This window comes from Apostichopus japonicus, chromosome 2 (assembly GCF_037975245.1).
Source record: "Apostichopus japonicus isolate 1M-3 chromosome 2, ASM3797524v1, whole genome shotgun sequence".
NCBI classification, from domain to species: Eukaryota; Metazoa; Echinodermata; class Holothuroidea; order Aspidochirotida; family Stichopodidae; genus Apostichopus; species Apostichopus japonicus.
The window spans coordinates 31,532,267-31,552,068 of NC_092562.1; the positions used below are offsets into that span (position 1 = coordinate 31,532,267).

General features: G+C 39.9%; 2 long non-coding RNA genes and 1 other non-coding gene across 3 annotated transcripts; all 3 read left to right on the top strand.

The window, feature by feature from the left end:
• Positions 1 to 2,825: 2,825 nt before the first annotated feature.
• On the top strand, positions 2,826 to 7,952 carry LOC139973087 (uncharacterized). Its single transcript, XR_011795141.1, has 3 exons — positions 2,826 to 3,417; positions 4,034 to 4,144; positions 4,620 to 7,952. It is a non-coding gene; the product is annotated as an uncharacterized lncRNA (long non-coding RNA).
• Positions 4,958 to 5,064, top strand: LOC139957913 (U6 spliceosomal RNA). Its single transcript, XR_011789582.1, has one exon. It is a non-coding gene; the product is annotated as a U6 spliceosomal RNA (small nuclear RNA).
• A 625-nt stretch (positions 7,953 to 8,577) lies between the features above and the next one.
• On the top strand, positions 8,578 to 14,944 carry LOC139956665 (uncharacterized). The gene is made up of 3 exons (XR_011789402.1): positions 8,578 to 8,964; positions 10,901 to 11,353; positions 12,576 to 14,944. It is a non-coding gene; the product is annotated as an uncharacterized lncRNA (long non-coding RNA).
• Positions 14,945 to 19,802: the final 4,858 nt, after the last annotated feature.

Below are 19,802 nucleotides of genomic sequence, written 5' to 3' on the forward strand. Positions count from 1 at the left end.
TAAATAAAGAGTATAATAATAAAAAAACATGTTTCTTATGTTAAAAATGAACATTGGCATTCTTAGATATTTATATATATCAAATTTGATGTAAATATGTGGTGTTCTTAAAACTTATGTGATAAGTAAACCAAAAAAAAAAATGATTTTTACATTTGGGGCAACTTTGGCAGGTATATACTAAAACAATAGTATAAAAAAAGAAGAAAACAATATTCAATCAATTTTTTGCAAAAGCTTATTTTTTGGACATTGAGGGGGCTGGGATTCGAAGAAAACCTCTCAAAACCAAAAATAATACTTAGAGCGGCAATGGGAGCTTGCACAATATTTATGCAAATTAGCACATTATTTCCTAATTTCAATTGTTTACAAATTATTTTAAATAGTATCTATCATAATAATCATGTTGGAAAAATGTTCTACCCTTTATACCCCCAAACATCACACGAAATCACAATATTGAAACACTGTCGAAAATAGAGGGCAGTCGGTCAATTTAATAAAACCCCTTAACTGCCAATATAACCCCGGGTGCCAAAGTTACCCCGTTTTACGGTACCAATTTAAATCGACATATACCAATTTAAATCGACACATACCAGTTTAAATCGATGATATGTCAAATTAAATCGGTATATGCTATTTTAAATCGACATATACCGATTTTAATCAACATATACCAATATAAATCGATGATAAGTCGAATTAAATCGGTATAAGTCAACTTCCTTGAACTTATACCAGTTTCTAGCAACACATATTGGTTACCTATATATAAATCGACATATCATGACTGACTGTTATCTGCTCTGAGCTACAGTGTTAATCCCTCTTGCTGTAACTTCGCTAATGTGATTGGTCTATATAATGCCGGTATTAATTCTATTTAATGCCGGTATTAATTCTATATAAGCTAATGCCGGTATTAATTATATTTAATGCCGGTATATATAATGCCGGTATTAATTATACTGAATACCGGCATATGAAGCTATACATGGTGCTGAGAAGTAATGCCGGTATTAAATAGAATTATTACCGGTAATAATTTTAGTTCATACGGACATTAAACCAGCAATTGTTTCACGTATGGCCTACCATACCCGTATGGCCTATACCATAATATTGCCGGGGTACACCCCTCAGTCCGACAAGTTTTCAGTCCGAAAATGAAATACACGTTTTCAGTCCGAAAATTAAGTATACGCCCGAAAATGAAATACGGCGCATATTAGACTTAAAGGCAGATATAGGGCGCGTGTCATCATATCACAATCACTTCACGATAATAACAGTACAATACGATAGTATACAATTGATGAATGTTTATAGTGCGATTGTGCGATAGTGCAACTGATAGTGCGAACTGATAGTAAAGAAATCGATTGGATCTTTCGTATTAAGTCTCACATCACCGGCCTCAACAAAGACTTGGGACCCCATTAACAACTACCAGTTCTACAAACATATGTAATCCGTTCTTTGCTCCTTAATCCGCTTCGTGTATAGTCATGGTTTATTTGGTTCTAATTCCATCAATGCAATTTACACTTACCTAGCGTCATATACTTTCATTGTGTTACATTTTGTACTTTTCATTCGACTGCCAAGTATTGCTGACGAAGGTCCCAGGGGGACCGAAAATTCCAATATATTTTCTAAAACTTTACTATTTTTTTGTCAATTGTGAGTCATATATATATATATATATATATATATATATATATTTATATATAATGATAATATAATAATATATAGGCCTATATAAAATGAACAGTATATATTTAAGCTCCGACTGAAAACGTGTTTTTTATTTTCGGACTGAAAACGTGTCGGACTGACAACGTGTACTCATATTGCCTACCATAAACGGGAAACTAGATAATACGTATAGCAACTGTAAACTATTGTAACCAAATATGCCCTCAATCCCACAACAAAATTAAAAAGTAGGGTATTTATATCACATGTATCAGCACAGTCTTGTGAGTATAGGTCTGTTTTTACCTTAATGGCTAGACCATGGCGTTGTTTTAACCCATAACCACCCCCCTTAGTTAGACCTTATTATTGCCTAAATCTGCCTCTTCACGTCTAGATTAAGTTTGATTAATGATTATTATCACTTCGGGTCGTTCTTCTCCTGTTTCGCCACCGTAAGTTGACATTCCAACTGATTGAACACTTGCAATGTTATTAATCTGACCCAGAGGACCACAGAATGACTGTCGTAAACAGCAGCTCCATTGTTTACATTGGAAACAGAAACTTTCAAACTTGTTCTGTCTATGTGCGGGGAAACCCGATTCTACGGAAGCATAGAAGGTACATGGTTATGAAAGAGAGACAAACTCGTCAAAATGACAAAATTCAGAAAAAAATGACGTTTTGCCGAGTTTAACAATGGTCAAAACGATAAAATTATTAAATTTGCCGAGATACAATGATACGACAGCTTGTCAAAATTAGAAAAATCTGAAAATTGACGTTTTGCCTAGATACAAATCGTATAATACAAACACAGCCATGTACGTGCGCGTGAGTAAAATGTCAAATATCAGATATTTGTCATTATGACGATTTGTTGTATCTCGGCAAAACGTCAAGTTTCAGATTTTTGTCATTTTGATGAGTTATTGTATCTCGGTAAATTTAATAATTTTGTCGTTTTGACGAGTTGTTAAACTCAGCAAAACGTCATTTTTCTGAATTTTGTTAATTTGACGAGTTTTTTTCTCTTTCATCACCATGTCTCTTCTACGCTTCCGTACTATTCGCTTTAGTTTGCTAGTCTGTTTATAGCGCCATGGTTAGATCGCCAATGTGTGTGATTGACACAGAATTCTAAATATTGCAGAGCGCAATGGTAGGTTTTCGACATTAGCAACAACAAGAGAGTTATAAACCAACCTCGATTTTCTTATAGATCCGAAGCCTGGGTAACGTTCGTCTCATTTTTGACAAGGTGCTGCATGAGTGGAATGCAGTGGTAGTGCTCTATCGTTTAGGACTGGGCAGTAGTTGAAGGTTTATGCATATCATGTACTTCAACACAGCCGATGAAAGAAACCGGGTCGATAGCTGTGAGGTTAAACTGCAGGGTTAGGTTCGCCGAGTTGTTGTTCGTCGAACTTTCTCAACGAAGATTGGTACACTGTCTCGTGGAACTTCAAAGCAAGGCAGATTGGCGTGTTAGGACTTGAAGAAACGTATATATCAATGCAGAGAGGTGATGTAGGTGGTTCTTAGAGCAGAAAGTTCTTATATTCTGCTCTATGAGGTGGATAGACAGAAATACGCGGGATGAAGATATTGATTGATGAAGACATTACTCCGAAGTCACCGAGGGTAGGTTTTTACAGACAATATTGCGAAGCTACTGAACGACCATAGGAACGACACACCGTGTGATAGGTGAGTAGGTAACCTCAGGGGTGCATAGCGTGACGGCTGGCCGTGGGCGGGGATCGAGGTTAATTGCGGGAGGGGGAGACTAGTCGAAAAGTATGCCGGGTTTATTTAGCGTAGCCTATAATGCCTATACGGTTGAGATTAAGTAGTTAGGCTTCCCGTGTACTGAGTATGATATTAGTTGGCATTTTTTCCATTTCCAAACAGACTAACGAACGTTAGACCCAATAGAATCGGCTATATATATATTTATCCTATATATAGCTTATAAGCTGTTGTCAAAGCATATCAGCAGGTTGGCCGTAAGCTATACATTTGCTAGTCACGTGAAATTTCGAAAGGCCCGTAGGCCTATATAGGTCAGGTCAACTAAAGAAAACTAGGATTAATCAGATGGTAGCTTGTTCCGTTACTGAATTAAATAATTTTGATATTTAATAGTAGGATTTAAATACCAATTTTAAATTTTGCAATAATTTAGGAATCCACCCCGCCGCACCTCCTATTTCACTATGAACTCACTACACAAATCACTATTGCTAGGCCTACATGGTGGATAAATTGTAAGATATTTTGGACACTTCCTTGGAAATCTACCTCGCGCTGTCTTTTCTTACAGTTCTCTTTTCTGAATCTTACTGAATATTCACTTGTAAGTATACACTCATCTACACTCAACCCTCCTGTTCAGGTGATTTGGTGCTAATGCCATGTATCGGTCTGGTTAATGGTAAGCATGGTTACATTTCTGTTTGCAGATTTGTTACACAATTCGCCGTAGACGGCTAGAAAGCATGGATATCATAGCCCCAAATTTAAAGTATAGCCATTTGGTTTAGATTAAAGACATTTAATGTTTACTTATGTGTAATAACTGCGTGGATGAGAAAGATCTTTCAACACAAATTAAAGTAGATGTCATCAAGTTTAGTTTTAATGTGAACAATTTGTTGTGAAGTTCACACTTGAAATATAGAACTTCACATATCGACGACTTTGAGAAATCACCAACCTTGATTTTTGAATAGCGCCCTCTAATCATTGCAACCACGCTACGAGTGTTTTGAAACATGAATATTCATGAGATGCATTCAGTACAATATCGCTTATTTTCACGGCATAAACATAATACCAAACGTCAATAGTGACACATATGACTTTTTGTTTCATGATAATGCATATCTCATGTTTGGTTTGTTCTACAGATAGTTGTACAGGTCTCGGAAGACAGAATTTGCGTATTCAATCAACGAATGACGTCATCAGCGTGGCCATGTAGTCTGTTGTTGACTCGACAAAGGACTACACGGACACGGATAACAGAGTCATATGTCTGAAATATGTTATTATCATAGTTTCCCTTTAATGTAATATCAATAATTTCACAGATCCGTTCATAAAGTTGCAAACTTTGCAGTGATTGTGTCTGTCATTTATGAATAACCTGACGGATGATTAATAAAACCAAAAATTACACTACAACATATGTCACGTTGTTACAGTGTTGTGCAGTATATAGTACCACTACTTCATTACCCTAGACGTGCTCGCTTCGGCGGCACATATACTAAAATTGGAACGATACAGAGAAGATTAGCATGGCCCCTGCGCAAGGATGACACGCAAAATCGTGAAGCGTTCCATATTTTTCGCTTTGTTTTGCATGACTTTCTTCATTTTCGTACAAAAAACTACCATTTTCACCTTTTTTGTTCAAGCAAAATAGTACGAAGTTTCTTTCTCATAAAGGAATGATATAGAGCTTTGCTTATCATTGTAATGAGACATTTCTTGTTATCACGTTTCCATCACTATAGGCCTAAACCTTGCCAAATTTGGTCTCCTTAACTTTCCCGCCAACCTCTTCCCCTTCCTTTCCATCCCGGTCTTCGTTGAACGCCCAAATATGCCTGTCTAAACAAATATTCTATTTGAATTTTGTAAAGCTTTGAAATGAATCAGCATGTGTTGTGTACTCGTCGTGGCCCTGGCAGACCTCGTTTTCGATGGGTCGACAATATTATTTCATGTTCAGGACTGTCATCTGCCGAAATAACTTTGTAAAAAGAAAGGTACACTAGGCTGTTCATACTAGGATCTTAAAAAGACTACCCTCCAGTAAAGAGTGCCGTTCATTGCGAGCGGACGACTCCCTGGAAAAATCAATAATGGTGGGAATGGGTGATGGATCACGGAAGAGGGGCAGGCCACGAGCACGATGGATGGATGGTGTCAAGCAGGCGACTGGGCTGACTCTGGATGGACTGCGAGGGGCAACCAGGAGCCGGAAGGATTGGAGGATGAAAGTCATGGTCATCAGTAGGTGTCGGACACGACTCGACGGCACAAGTTAACAAGAAATTCCTATTTCAACATTTCTAAAATAATAACTTCAGGCCGCTAGTGGATGTATAATTAACCACAAATTACCCATTACTTTAGTCGTTCCAGTTAATTTTATATTTTGGTTAAACCATTTCAAACATCAAAATAACTATACTTCCATACCCTTACGGAACAGTTTTACTGCCACATGTCGTACACAAACCCCCCACACCTAACAACTAACTCACTCCAAATTTCATCCGGGGAACGCCGTCCCGATAGTAGACGACAGGCTTGCGCCAGCGTCTACGAAAGGCAGTGTCGGGAAGCCGTGCATGGTCCGCCTCCATGCGCAACCTAATGTCACTTTGCACGAGGGGGACGACAGCCTCGGCCCTCCAGACGTCCCCATCAAAAACTATGCGGCATCTGCTGTTCCAGGTGTGTCTCCTGATTATAGCGGCAAAGAACAACAGCAGATCCCTAACCCAGGTTGGGCACATAGGGGGCATCAAACCATACAAAACAAAATCACTACTAATGGCCCACTGTGTGCAACCAATAACACCAATAACGAAGGCGTGAAACCATTCCCACACCAACCGGACAAAGGGACACTCCCGCAAGAGGTGTTGCATAGTCTCGATGGCTTTACAACCCACACGGGGACAAATCCCATCGCCACCTGACTAGGCGAAAATGGTTAGTGATGAGGACCCCATGTTCAATCCTCCACGCCAAGTCCCGGAGACGGCTATCTAGTGACTTACAACACACAGACCGCCACACGTCTGGAGGGATGGCGGTTTGGCAAGCCGACAGGCGCGAGCATTGAACGAAACAATGGTGGGTATAACACAGAGGGGGCCACGTTCAGCAGAACATCTGGCCCACCCTCCTCTTTGATTCTACGAAGTGAGTCACACATAAAATCATATGACTCCTTACAGCATGATGTTTCAGCTAAAAGTGAGTTGTTTGCTCCAAGCTAGCCTACATGAATTGGCTAATCCATTGTGCAGAAAATACTTCGCATCTATACTACGCATCTATTAGCGCAGATTGTAAAGAAAATATTTCGCTTCTATTAGCACAGATAGTAAGAACACCTGGACATTGATCAATTCTATAGAATTCTCAATCTACCCATACACCTGTCTATATAAGGCTGGCACATTCCTACTGCATAGACACCTTCACTTAATCCGAATAGTTCCCTGGATTAAAAATTTGAGTACACAAAGGCGGGTTTACTCACACAAAAGATGGCCCAGCTTACTATCCCCATAGTAAAATACCATGGCATATCAACTCTCACGTGACAATGACTCCCCCCTTAAGTGTTTACACATTTATACCATCCTAACACAGAATATTTTGCATAAAATGCCTTTCACAATGTTCCTATAACACTGGTTACATTTCCATCTCACCTTGATGGAAATAACTACATAGATTTCTTATAACAAAGTCAAGAGTCCTACTGCTTCCATGTTTCCCGTTCCCTTAATTACCTTGAACCGAAAACGGTATGGTTGCAGCCTGCGAGAGCTCATCTCATGATCCTACCATTTGCCACTTTGGATTTACGGACACAGGTGAGCGGTTGGTGATCAGTTTCTAAAGTAAACTCCTTTCTATAGAGATAGGGTTCAAACTTGAATACCGCCCAGACCACTGCCCAGACACTCCCGTTCCATAACTGAGCCTACTTTCTTTGACACTTGTTCAGTTTCTTACTGGCGTATGCTACAGGAAACATTTCTCCTGCAATCTCCAGCAGCAGATTTTCTCCAAACGCCTGTATCTGAAGCGTCAGTAATTCTCAATGTGAATTCCTTATTGAGATCAGGAAGCTGCAAAATTGGTGATTTTGACAACTTTTCTTTTAACGTATGAAATGCTCTGTCCTGATTCCCGCACCAACGAATTGCATTATAGGCTCACCTTTTTTTGGACAGTCGGCCAATGGTGCTGCTATAGCCGCAAAGTTAGGTATAAATTTCCGGTAGTAACCGGCTAGACCTAAAAATGACCTTATCTGCTTCTTGGTAGTTGGTTGTTCTGCCTTCTGTATGGCCAGCTTCACTTTATCTGGTTTTGGTTTCATGATGCCCTGACTTTCAATATGTCCCAAAAACTCTACCTCATCATAGCCTATGAAACACTTGGTAGGCCAAGCCTAAGTAAATTATGAAAATGAAAAGTCTTAATTCTCCCAGACCCCTTTAATTTGTCACGGGGCTGTAGCTCCATCCGTGAGGACCGTGACCCAGTGGCGGCGGAACCGGGGGGGGGGGGCTTGGGGGGGCTGAGCCCCCAATAAAAAAGTTGAGGCAAATGCAAGATAAGCCCCCCCAATATTTACCAAGGCTCCGAAACGTACATCTGCCCATTTTTCAATGCATACTTGTCGATCTGTCCGATGCACACGTATACTCTATAGGTGTAATAATTTTAGTAATTGCTGGGGACCGTCGGCCCGTCCCTTGGCTATAGACCACATTGTCACCCCAACCGCGTCTTCACGCCCCGTAAAAAGTGGAAGCAGTGAGTGTGAGTACCGGTAAGCGTAACACAACTTCGTCTTAGGCCAATGACTTGCCTCATTTCAGCCAGTTCTCCAACATCCCCTTACTTAGTGGCGGATCGAGCGTCCATATATACAGTCAGGAGCGGATGCCCCACCCCCCCCCCCCCCCCTGACGGACTCAAATGGACAGCTTTTCACTACTTTTTACTTATTCGCGATTTTTGACTATTTTATTGCGCATCTGTTTTTTATTTGTTTATCTGCAAATTAGCAAGGCCCCTGAAAGGGTCATTTCCTGCAATCTCGGGAGTATCTTCACTGTAAAAAAAATGGGAAACCTTACACCCAAAATGTGAGGAATCCTGGTTTCCCGGTGTGGGTTACTCTGGTGTTACACCCGAAAGAGCGTTAAGCTAATATCTTCTGTCGATGACCCAAATGAAGGGAAACCGAGAGGTCCAATGATGGTGATTCTTATAATCTCTGCAAGAAACGTCATCACGACAACGATTCTCGAGCAATGACACGGCTTCTAACATAACACACTAGCTCCGCCCCCTTGTTAATATTTCTTGCTTTGCGCGCGGGGGAATTAACAGACTGCACGTTGAAGTCATACGTACGTACGTATACCGTACCGAAACGTACGTAGACTATAGACGTGACGATGTACAAGAAGCTCGCACAAAAAGGTAAGATCATTTTAATCTTTAATAATTTACCCTAAAAATGAAATCGTAGTTAAAATTCTGAACTGTCAACACATTGAAATGTGGTGTCATACACTGGTTGTGTTATATCTTGTTTAGCAAGCCGCATTATCACAAACTTGCCACTGAGAGATGCGATCAATTGCAAATCAACTAAACTATTAATGTCAACGTTAGGCTAGCCAGGCTATGCCTAAGCTAACTAAGGCTAGTGAAAATTGCTACTAGCATAGCCTGAGTTAGCTTAGGCCTAGCCTAATTGTAAAGACAGGTGCATTCTCCAATCAGGCTAAAAATTAAAAAAAAAACATGGTGCCGAGCCTAGGCCGACTCATTTACTTTGTGGTCAACTAAGGAATGTGCGCCTTGGTCTAGGCTATTTAGGCCCCCTATAATATTAGCCTATGCATATAAGTAATAATACTCGGGAGTGTTAATGTCAACATTAGGCTATCAAACTAGGCCAGCCTAGCCTAAATACTACTAGGCTAATTGATAATGATAATGTTGGAGATATGTTAGCCTATCACATTTTTCAGGTTGTGTGTAATTTGTTAGGGTTTATCAAACATGGGAAGACTAGGACTAGGCTGCTAGGCCTGAGTTAGGCATTGTAAGGCCAAATTATTTTTTTAATTGTTTAGCGTCTCCGCTTACTTCCTTTTTGGAGGCCGTCAGTTTTTTTTTTTTCTCCAAAAACTACAAAATTCTAATAGCCTAACTGTTAAGTATTAGGCCTAGCTTAACTTTTGTTTGCAAAAATTCATGGCTCACCCTAGCCTAGCTAAACAATGTGATAGGCCTATGACTTAATGAATATCTAATTTGATGTTTTCAAGGTTAATCTGGAGACAGGCATGCATTACTGAGTCAGGCCAAATTCATTTTTAGCCCAGAAAAAGTATGATAGGCCTAGGGTAGAGTACCCAGAACTTGACCGCCACCCAGAACCTGACTGCTAATTATTAAATAACAATTAATTGAACAAACATTATACATTTATGTGATTTATGTATCCCACTATATTTTTCACATTTGTTGCTGATGATAAAGACCAATATTTTACCCATTTTGATTACTAATACAGTTGGTAAAATACATACATTCAAAAATGGAACTGAATTTTTTTTGGGAAAATTCTGTTTTCTTGAAAAGACCTTTAAGGATTTCACACTAATTAAAATGTGGTAAATATGTAAAAATAACTGAAATCTTTTGGATTTTCTGACTGCTACTATTTAATGTGAAATTATTGAACACTTTCATTAAGGCATAAATTATAAATTGATTCAAGTACATGAGATCTGGGGTTGGTCATGTTCTGGAACTAGAACTAAATTTACTTTGCAGTATTCAACCACTATATGGGAAATACACACTGTAGCTGTATTAGTACTGTTTTCACACCAATATGTGATCATTGTTTGAACACACAAATATGCCACGATGTTGGTTCCTAAATTATAGAAAAATTATTACATAATAGCTTAATTCTTCAAATGTCAATATAAAATTTGGCAACCAAACTGTATGTCTGATTTATTTAAACCCGTATTGGGATATATTTTTAGCAAGTCAACAGGTGCCAAACACTGAAACCTGGTACTGAGTTAACAATGCAGTGTTTTCTGCCTAGTTAGATGTGGCAGCATGAAACAAGTAATAAATTAATGGTCATACCAGACTGAAACTATGCACTTCATTTAGGCAAGTAAATCACAAAACCTTGGTTTTCTGGTTATATTTGCATTCTCTTTCAGATTCATTTGTTATCCTCTGTCAAAACTGACCCAGTTATTCACTGACCCAGTAGCTCAACAGTGTTGGCAGCTTAGTTTTATGCCATATGGTAGTGAGTACAATGTCCAGTATTACCAAATATCTCAAAACCTTTTGTTTTCTCTTTTTGTATGATCAGGCAAAACGAGGAGAGGTCAACTGGAGTCCAATCATTCCTGATGGAGAAGACGACAAAACCCTTAAAGAACATACAGAGGTTATGAAGAAGGAATTTAAAAAAAACACTCCAAACGTTGATCTAATCAAACAACGAATGGAAATAACTTATGCTCAAAGGCGTAAATTAATTAACTCCAAACCACTTATTATTGAAGTTCAAGAGAATTACCCTGTATTGTTTTCGCCATGCGAAATTGGCAATGAATTCAAACGTCTAACAGATACAGAACTTCACAAAAACTTTGAAAGCTTTTTAAGCAAGGCTGCAAGTAAAATCTTATCAGAAGTAAAACTAAAGCCACAACTTTTGCCAATAGTGATGAAGCACCTGCAAATTGAGGACAAGACTGTTGCTGCACTTTTAGTCCTTCCAGTTGTGTTCGGAAACAAGAGTTTCTTCAAACTTTACGAGGTAAGTGATCAACAAATTCATTGCAACGTCAGGTGATTTGTTTCTTCTCTAATTTCTAGACTTGTTGAGAAGTTGCAAGGAACTAACACACTCATGTTGGTTTTTTACAATCTAAGGACAAAACATTCAAAATAGTATCTTAGGCAAGGTTTCTGCCAGAAAATTTGAAGGGGGAGGGGGGGGTGGTGAAGTCTGTGAACCACCTAAAAAAGAAAAATCAATCAAAAACAACAAATACCCGAGAAAAAAATCTGACTCGTGCTGACTCGCGAGGGTGATCGCCAAGTATAGGCGTAGAGTCAGCATGCGATTTTGTCCCAAAATTCACTGTAGCAATTTTCAGATTTTATATGTCATTTTGGTAAAAGCAAATAGATTATAAAGACTTGTTGATTCCTTGCCAGAGCCAAAAGGAATCTCAACCTATGCAGTCATGCTTGTGTGTGTGTCTGTGGTCAAAGCTCAAAATAAGACCACACAAATGCGCACCCATAAATGCGGGAAAAAACGGTTTGCGGGTGCACACAACAAAGGCAAATGAAAAGATTTGAGGGTCAAAAAAGAAACGTGTCCGAGAACAACTGACGGCTGCCTAGGCTCCTTACTGTACAAACTTGTAGGATGGTCCAGTACGGAGCCTAGTCACGTGTCGAATGTTCTCGGACACAGTTTGTTTTCTGTTAAACAAACCTCTGTGCTGGCAGACAATGCGATTCCACCTGCAAAGATTTGCGAGTAATAAAAACCTTAATTCGAGCTTTGGTGACACCGCTTGTAAACATAAGTGAACAATACAAGATCCAACCATTCTCATACTTGGTAGGTGGAATACCCCTAGTGAGTACATGATCCTTATTGTTTTTGGCCAAGGTCAAAAAACCTACACTGGGTATGAACATTGCTTGTAAACCCTAATAATAATACTGTATGCTTTTACATAGCACATTACACATGAGTCTCAAGCGCTTTAAATCCATTACCACTGGTCATGGTATAACTCGTATGACCCACACATATGTGGGTACAAGGCGCTGAGATCAGCACCAAATTCACAAGTTACACTTCTGCAATTACAATTAGTATTTTTTTTTAAATCAACCAACTCAAAAGCGAACATGGAAGCCAATGAATAAAATATCCTGCTAACATTTTCCTATCCCCAGCTCTGATAAACAAACTCACTGAGTGTTTATAATTTGTGGTTTTGCTTTTCTATTCGCAGGAAGAGACATCTCGAGATTATGTTGTGGACACAGCAGAAAATGCGGATCCATTTGTTGCAGTTATTGGGGACATAATGAAGCCAAAGTGCTGTTATATCGTTGTTGAAAAAACACATTGTATTTGACACTGCAAATGTTATGTCTGCGGCCAGCTTTTTGTTCGGACTCCTGTACGCCTGCAACATTCACTTCACCACGACTACCCTTGAAACATACACCTTCATTCAGAAATTCTGCATGAAATTGAGTGACAAACTGAAGACCCCAAGGAGAGTAAGGACATTTGTTGAAAAGATTAGAGAGTGAGTTAGTCTTTCTTTATCATGACTGGAGTACTTGTGTGCTACTGTACTGTCGTACTATACTGTAGCAGCAATTCAGAAATTCTGCATGAAATTGAGTGACAAACTGAAGACCCCACGGAGAGTAAGGACATTTGATGAAAAGATTAGAGATTAGTGAGTTAGTCTTTCTTCATCATGACTGGAGTTCTTGTGTGCTACCTTACTATTGTTCTATACTGTAGCAGCATCCTTCTTGTGTGATACGGTACGTCTCAATGCAAACTTATCATATGACATGTGCTATTGCAATTTTGCAACTAATTTTATAACAGACCATCATCTGATAGCTTATGGTAGAATATATTTATTTCTTACTCTGGCAATTTTACCTAATTTTAAGGATTAATTGCATAATTAACATGCAAAACAAACTTGCTGTTCAAACTTTTTACATGTTAGGGCCCAGATTATGTCACAATCTTACAGCGTTTTGTGTGATTGTGTTTACCACTCATTTAATGTGAGTGATTAAATTAAACATTTTTGGTAATATGCAAAATTATCACGTTTTCCTGACAAGACGAGGTTCTAAGAAAAACGCAATGTGCCACTATAAACAAATATTGAAAAATCATGGTCCTGCATGTAAAAGGACAAAATATTGGGCTGCAAAGTGATTATTTAATACAAATAAAAACTTAGGACAACTTTTGATGTACCGAGACAACTTTTGCGGCAAATCCGAAACTTTGTTATTTTCTTAATCAGTTATTATTCAACTTGTTTTTACAATTTTCTAACTATTGACAACTTGATTGTTCATAATAAAGGTCCTTATCTTTCACCGCAAGTCTACCAGAGATTGACTTAACTAGTCAGCTTAATTGATGTATTGTAGGTCATATACAGAATTATCCATCCTGGGATGTAAAATTCTCTTGTGGGCGAGAAAAATGGATCTTTCAAAATAATGTAATAAATAATTATAATTCATGCTGGTCAAGGGGGGGGGGTAATTACAAGTTCATTATTTGTATCAATTTATTACATTACAAGTAACTCCTGTCAAATTTAATGTTAGGGGGGGGGGGGTAGGGGACAGGCGCACACTCCGAAACCACAGTCTATTTATAATCTTTAAATGGTCTTTAAAAGGATTACACACATGCATGTGTAAGGGATTTACACAGTACAGCATATACCCATGGCTATTTGTATTTTTTATTCCTAGGACATGGTCCCTTTGGTTGAGGTCAAAGGTCATCAAAATATTAGATCTATGATATTGTTATTGCTCTTCTCTAACTGGTGACTAAAAGTTACAATCTCTTTCACATATCTTGCTCAGGTAGTAATATGTAATATTTCACTTGCATATAATTAATATTTCGACTATTAGTTCCTAACATTTCATGCTCAAGGGCTAACCCACTATATAGTTAAGAATGACAAATTGAAATAAGGGGGTGGGGGGGGCATGTATTACATGTGTATTAATTAAACATATACTTATTATTTTGTTATAGTAATCCTACTGTTTTTCTTTTTATCAAAGCTTGTTGAAATCGTTCTTTGAAGTTGTGACAATATATACAGTTGTTTTTTGAAAATATATTCTTTGTTACTTATTCAGCAACACTGGGATAGTACATCCTGGTGTAGTTTACCCCAGATTTTGGTGTAACCTGTAGGTTACACCACTTCCTCGGTTGCAACTTTTGCTACCACCAGAAAGTGAGGAAACCTTTAGTTACCTCAGATACTGGTGTAATAGTCCCCAGCTTTTTAAGGAATGTATGTTACCCCCCAAGCAGGGAAACCTCTGGTTTTCTCACTATCTTAGGATACGTTACCCCTAAACTTGAGGAAACCAACAAACCCTTGGATGTGAGGAAATGTTAGGTTTCCCCAATACATAAGGAAACAATACTACTTAACTTGAGGAAATCTAATTCTGACGAAAACCCCAAGTTTGAAGGAAACGTCAAGGTTTCCCTTCGGGTGCGGAAACCTGGTTACCCCAAAAACTGGTGGTAGCCTAGTTGCACCCACTTTTTGGGGTAACCTGACCCCTTTTTTTTTACAGTGTTTACTCAAAAATTTTCTGTACGCTCCGCGCCAACCTGTGGTGGCGCTCCGCTTAGATAGTGTCGAAAGCGCCCCTACAGACCATTCTTGCCCCCCCCCCCGACCAATACCACTAGCTCCGCCACTGCCCTTACTACACTCAAAAACGTCTTTGCGAGTACACTACGAGTAATAGCTACTCTCTTAAAACACTATCGAATATTCAAATTACAATGTTTTTACAGACTTTATGTGCAATCTGAGAAATTGCAGGCTTGAGACCCATATTTTAGGGCCAGGTATTCGCAGCATAAAACACTCGGGAAGTGCCGTTTCCGGCCATCTGGGGGTTTGAAAAAAACCCAAAATTTTCTTGTACGCTCCGCGCCAACCGATGGTGGCGCTCCGCTTAGATAGTCTCCACACATTAGCCCCCCCCCCCCAATAATTTTTCCGTTCCGCCGCGCCTGCCGTGACCCCCTTCCCTCTGGCCAGGCCTACTTGGAAGCCTCCAACGACACCCTGATTAAACCATTTCTTAGTGAATTAGCATTACATCAAACTCGCATGTTCTTAGAGGAGTTAATAATTTTTGGTATAGACAAGTCGCGAATATGGCCAATTCTCAATCATTTTTATGAGACAGCTGAAGAGGTAAGCATCCGTTTCGAAAAGATATCTTTTATATATCACTCGCAACACTCTGAACTCGCCGCCGTCTGGCCCATCAGCCCTCCCCCCTCCAGTGGCGGAGCGTCCATACAGTCAGAGAGGCGGATGCCCCCCCCCCCCCCCGACGGACTCAAATGGACTGCTGGTGCCCTTTTACAGCTTTTTACCAATTTTTACTTATTCGCGATTATTGACTTTTTTATTGCGCTCTCAAATACCTATTATCATTTGTCACATTTTGTTGGTGTAATTTTCTGACAAAATGGCGATGACACCTATTTATTCTTCGTTTATCTGCAAATTAGCAAGGCCCGGGTCATTTCCGGCGATCTAGGGAGTATCTTTACTCAAAAAAATTCTGTACGCTCCGCGCCAAACTGTGGTTGCGCTCCGCTTAGATAGTGTCGAAAGCGCCGCTATACAGACCATGCTCGCCCTTGACCAATTCCCCTAGCTCCGCCACTGCCCACTCAGATCCCAGCGTTGCACATTTCTGTACATGGTCATAACTGCAGGTGTTTCTCCGTGGAAATTCAGTATATAGCTCTCTATATGTGTATTGTCCAATGACGTAACACCATAGAAGAATACACACTAACGTACTGTTCGAACGATACGTGGAACGATATGGTCCGCTTTCCCATAGCGTGACGAATGATGCTTGGAACGATACGTGATTAGTGTGTTGAGCAATGGGAACGATACGTGATTAGTGTGTTAAGCAATGGGAACGATACGCTACAGTGTGTATTTCTCTATGGCGTTACGTCATAGGAATATGTTCCAATCAGGGCGCTTCTTCAGTTGTGCACTGTGACTCCTAATGTACGGAGTTCTGCAATAGACCATGGTGCCGTCTGTTTATTATTTAACAATTTCCAATAAAATGATGATTGATCGATTATGAAATTCAACAATTCATCATTTTGCGACAACATTATGGATTACGCTCGTACAGTCCTCATTGTAACTATTTCAATGTTACAAAATGATGAATTGATAGCTTAACTCGTCAATTCAATGTTTTGCAACAAAATTGTTAATAACGCTAGCATCGGAATTACCATGGCGATAGATGGGCGTTATGATTTGACCATTACCGTGACAACGAAAATGACAACTAGGATCGTACATTCATGACTATGTCAACCATGCATAATTACAACGACGGCGGTGTCCATGACGTTGAACATCATGATGACGATCAAAATGTCTAAGAGGATTACTTAACCTTGACGACCGCGAATACGAAGTGACGATGGGACATGGCGATCAAAATGACCTTGTCGATGATGATGACGACCACGAGTTACGATGATAGAGATGTCTCAGTCCTTGACGATAAAGAAAGATGATTGCAATGAAGTTCGTATTGCCGATAACGGCGATGACCGGATGCACAACGGTGCCGATGGTATGTAATATCACGGTGACGCGCTTAGACGATGTCGACAACAATCTTTATACGACAAACCGTGACGACTGCGACCACGACGGAAGCACCGATGGCGGCTACTGTTTGGGACGACGGCTCCATTTTGAGAACGACATTTGATTAGCAGCGGACTGAAGAATGAATTTTCTACTGGTTCAGTGATCCGAGCGGCTACGTACGCTAGGCCCCAAGTGGCACATTGGACCCCTCACAAGTCACAGTATACTATAACATCTTTCACGATCACTGAGAATGGGAAAGGGGCCTTTGGTGTCTCAACCTGGTAGCACATTGGCATTCCCAAATCCATCGGATACGCTTGCGCGCTATTTCCGACCCAGTATAATACGGTCCAGCCACCCCGATGGCAGCGCTTATATCATTAATTCGAACAAACGGTACTCAGTGATTTACAACTATACGAATATGTATTCATTGAAACGACATACTTGTATTAAAATTGTAACAGTGAAACCATCAGTAGTCCTATCATATATTGTAGCTGCAACCTTCCTTACCTTTCGTCAGAGAAATTAAGACGGTGGGTCAGCAATATTAGTACCAGGTGGGTATTACCCTCAAGATATGTTTAAATTGTCTCCAGATCCCAAGTAGTTCAATGCTTAATATTTTAAATCAACTACTGAGTCAGTTTTACACAGATTCACAATAACGACACAAACACAGAGAAATGTGCCATGAATCACATATATTCAATCCACCAATTTTATGAATGGGAGATGCATAATTAGGAATAACAATCGCAAACAACTACAAAAGTTATATTAACAATACATAAAACTTGACCACATACTCGTTTTAACAACTACTTCCAAGTCAGGTTACCGTAATACTGTAACAAGACTCCACACAAGAGGTGTGAATCTAGATAAACAATGATAAAGGGTGTGAAGACTCGCGCACGAAAGAAAAGTCTGATGTCGGTAGTCTGACCCAGTTTCGGATGAGGTGTAAGAGAAGTGTTAGACACCACTATCGATCCCAGAAAATACACACACAGCTTGCTATCGTCGGTAATTAGACACTAGCTTGTGTACAGTCAATACATACAGCTACGGTCAATACCCACAATACAGTGTACATAGCAGCGATGGACATCTCAGCAGGGATTTGTTATGGAACTCCGTGATCTCAGGTCCAGATAAAAAATAACAAGGTATCACGTTTCATTACTGTCTGCGTTTTGTAGCGACACGAACAAAACGTCACTTGCAAGCATCGGAAAGTTAACTTTTTTTCAGAGGGCGGCACGTGGCTTGGGGCGAGTCTTCAATACCTTTAAGCTGTTTTTGAACAATTCTTTAAAAATAACAATCATGCATATTATTCATGTGTATACATTATCTTATAGGCTCGACGATATAATGGGCGTAGTGACATTTAAAGGGTGTGAAGACTCGCGCAAAAAGAAACGTCTAATGCCGGTAATCTGACCTAGTTTCGAATGAGGTGTAACAGAAGTGTTAAACACCACCATCGATCGCGAAAATACACACACACAGCTTGCTACCATCGGTAATTAGACACTAGTATATAGTCAGTACATACAGCTGCGGTCGATACACACAGCACAGTGTACAAACAATACAGTGATGGACATCTCAGGTCCAGCTAAAGATAACAAGGTATCACGTTTCATTACTGTACTGTCTGCATTTTGTAGCGACACGAACAAAACGTCACTTGCAAGCAACCGAAAGTTAACTTTTTCACATGACCGCACGCGGTTTGGGGCGAGTCTTCAATGCTGCTTTATTGGCTCCAATTATAGCACGCTATATATGTCTAGGCATGTTTTGTGATTACGTAATCGACCACTTTACACCATTAGGCTCTTTGTGTAAACACTGTGTGGAAATATGTTCATGTCTACAGTGTAGTTATACAGCGTTCACACAAATACCCAGATGCAAGAAAAAATATGTGGCAGGCATTGCAGAATAATTGGTGATAAAAAGGTCATGTTACGACCAAGGCAGGTCGATTACGCCATCTCAAGAAGCTTTTTCATGATAGAGTGTTATATAGTTGGGGTCTCTACATGTAGCAGACTTTGGGGTACATTCATATCTCACCTTTCTTAGGCAACGCCATCGTCCATACCCTCTATCCTGCTCCCCCTTTCCTACTCTCCTCATCTCCTCCCCTCCTCTCCCACTCCTCCTCTAACTCCACTCCTCCTCAGGCTCCTCACCCCTCTCCTCCTCCCTCTTATCTAAGTTCACCCTGGCCTTTTCTCCCGCTCGTCAGCGGCTTCTAAAACAATCCCCATTGCAAGATTTTTGCACAGGGGAGCGATAGCTCCCACTAGTCTATGGAACGCGAATATGGAACGCGAAAAGGGCAACCATATTTCGCTGTCTAAACTAAAGTTGTTGCTGCTGTTTTATCATGTTGTTGCTCAAACTTACATTGTTATCTAAGCTTACGTTGTTGTCTAAACTTACGTTGTTGTCTAAGCTTACGTTGTTGTCTAAACTTACGTTGTTGTCTAAACTTGTCTAAACTAACGTTATTGCCCAATCACGTGATATAAAAAATATTTCGCGCGAAATTCGACTTGCGCTGTATATACATACGCGTCGTTAATTTACTGACCAATTACGAAATAGTCAGTAAGATTGACACATATCCCAACCCAATTACAAGCCGGTCAACGCTCTCCACCATGCTACATACATGAGCTGACCCCGCCCACTTTGCTCCTCTAGTAACTTCCCGTATATGCGAAGAACAAAGGCGGCCTC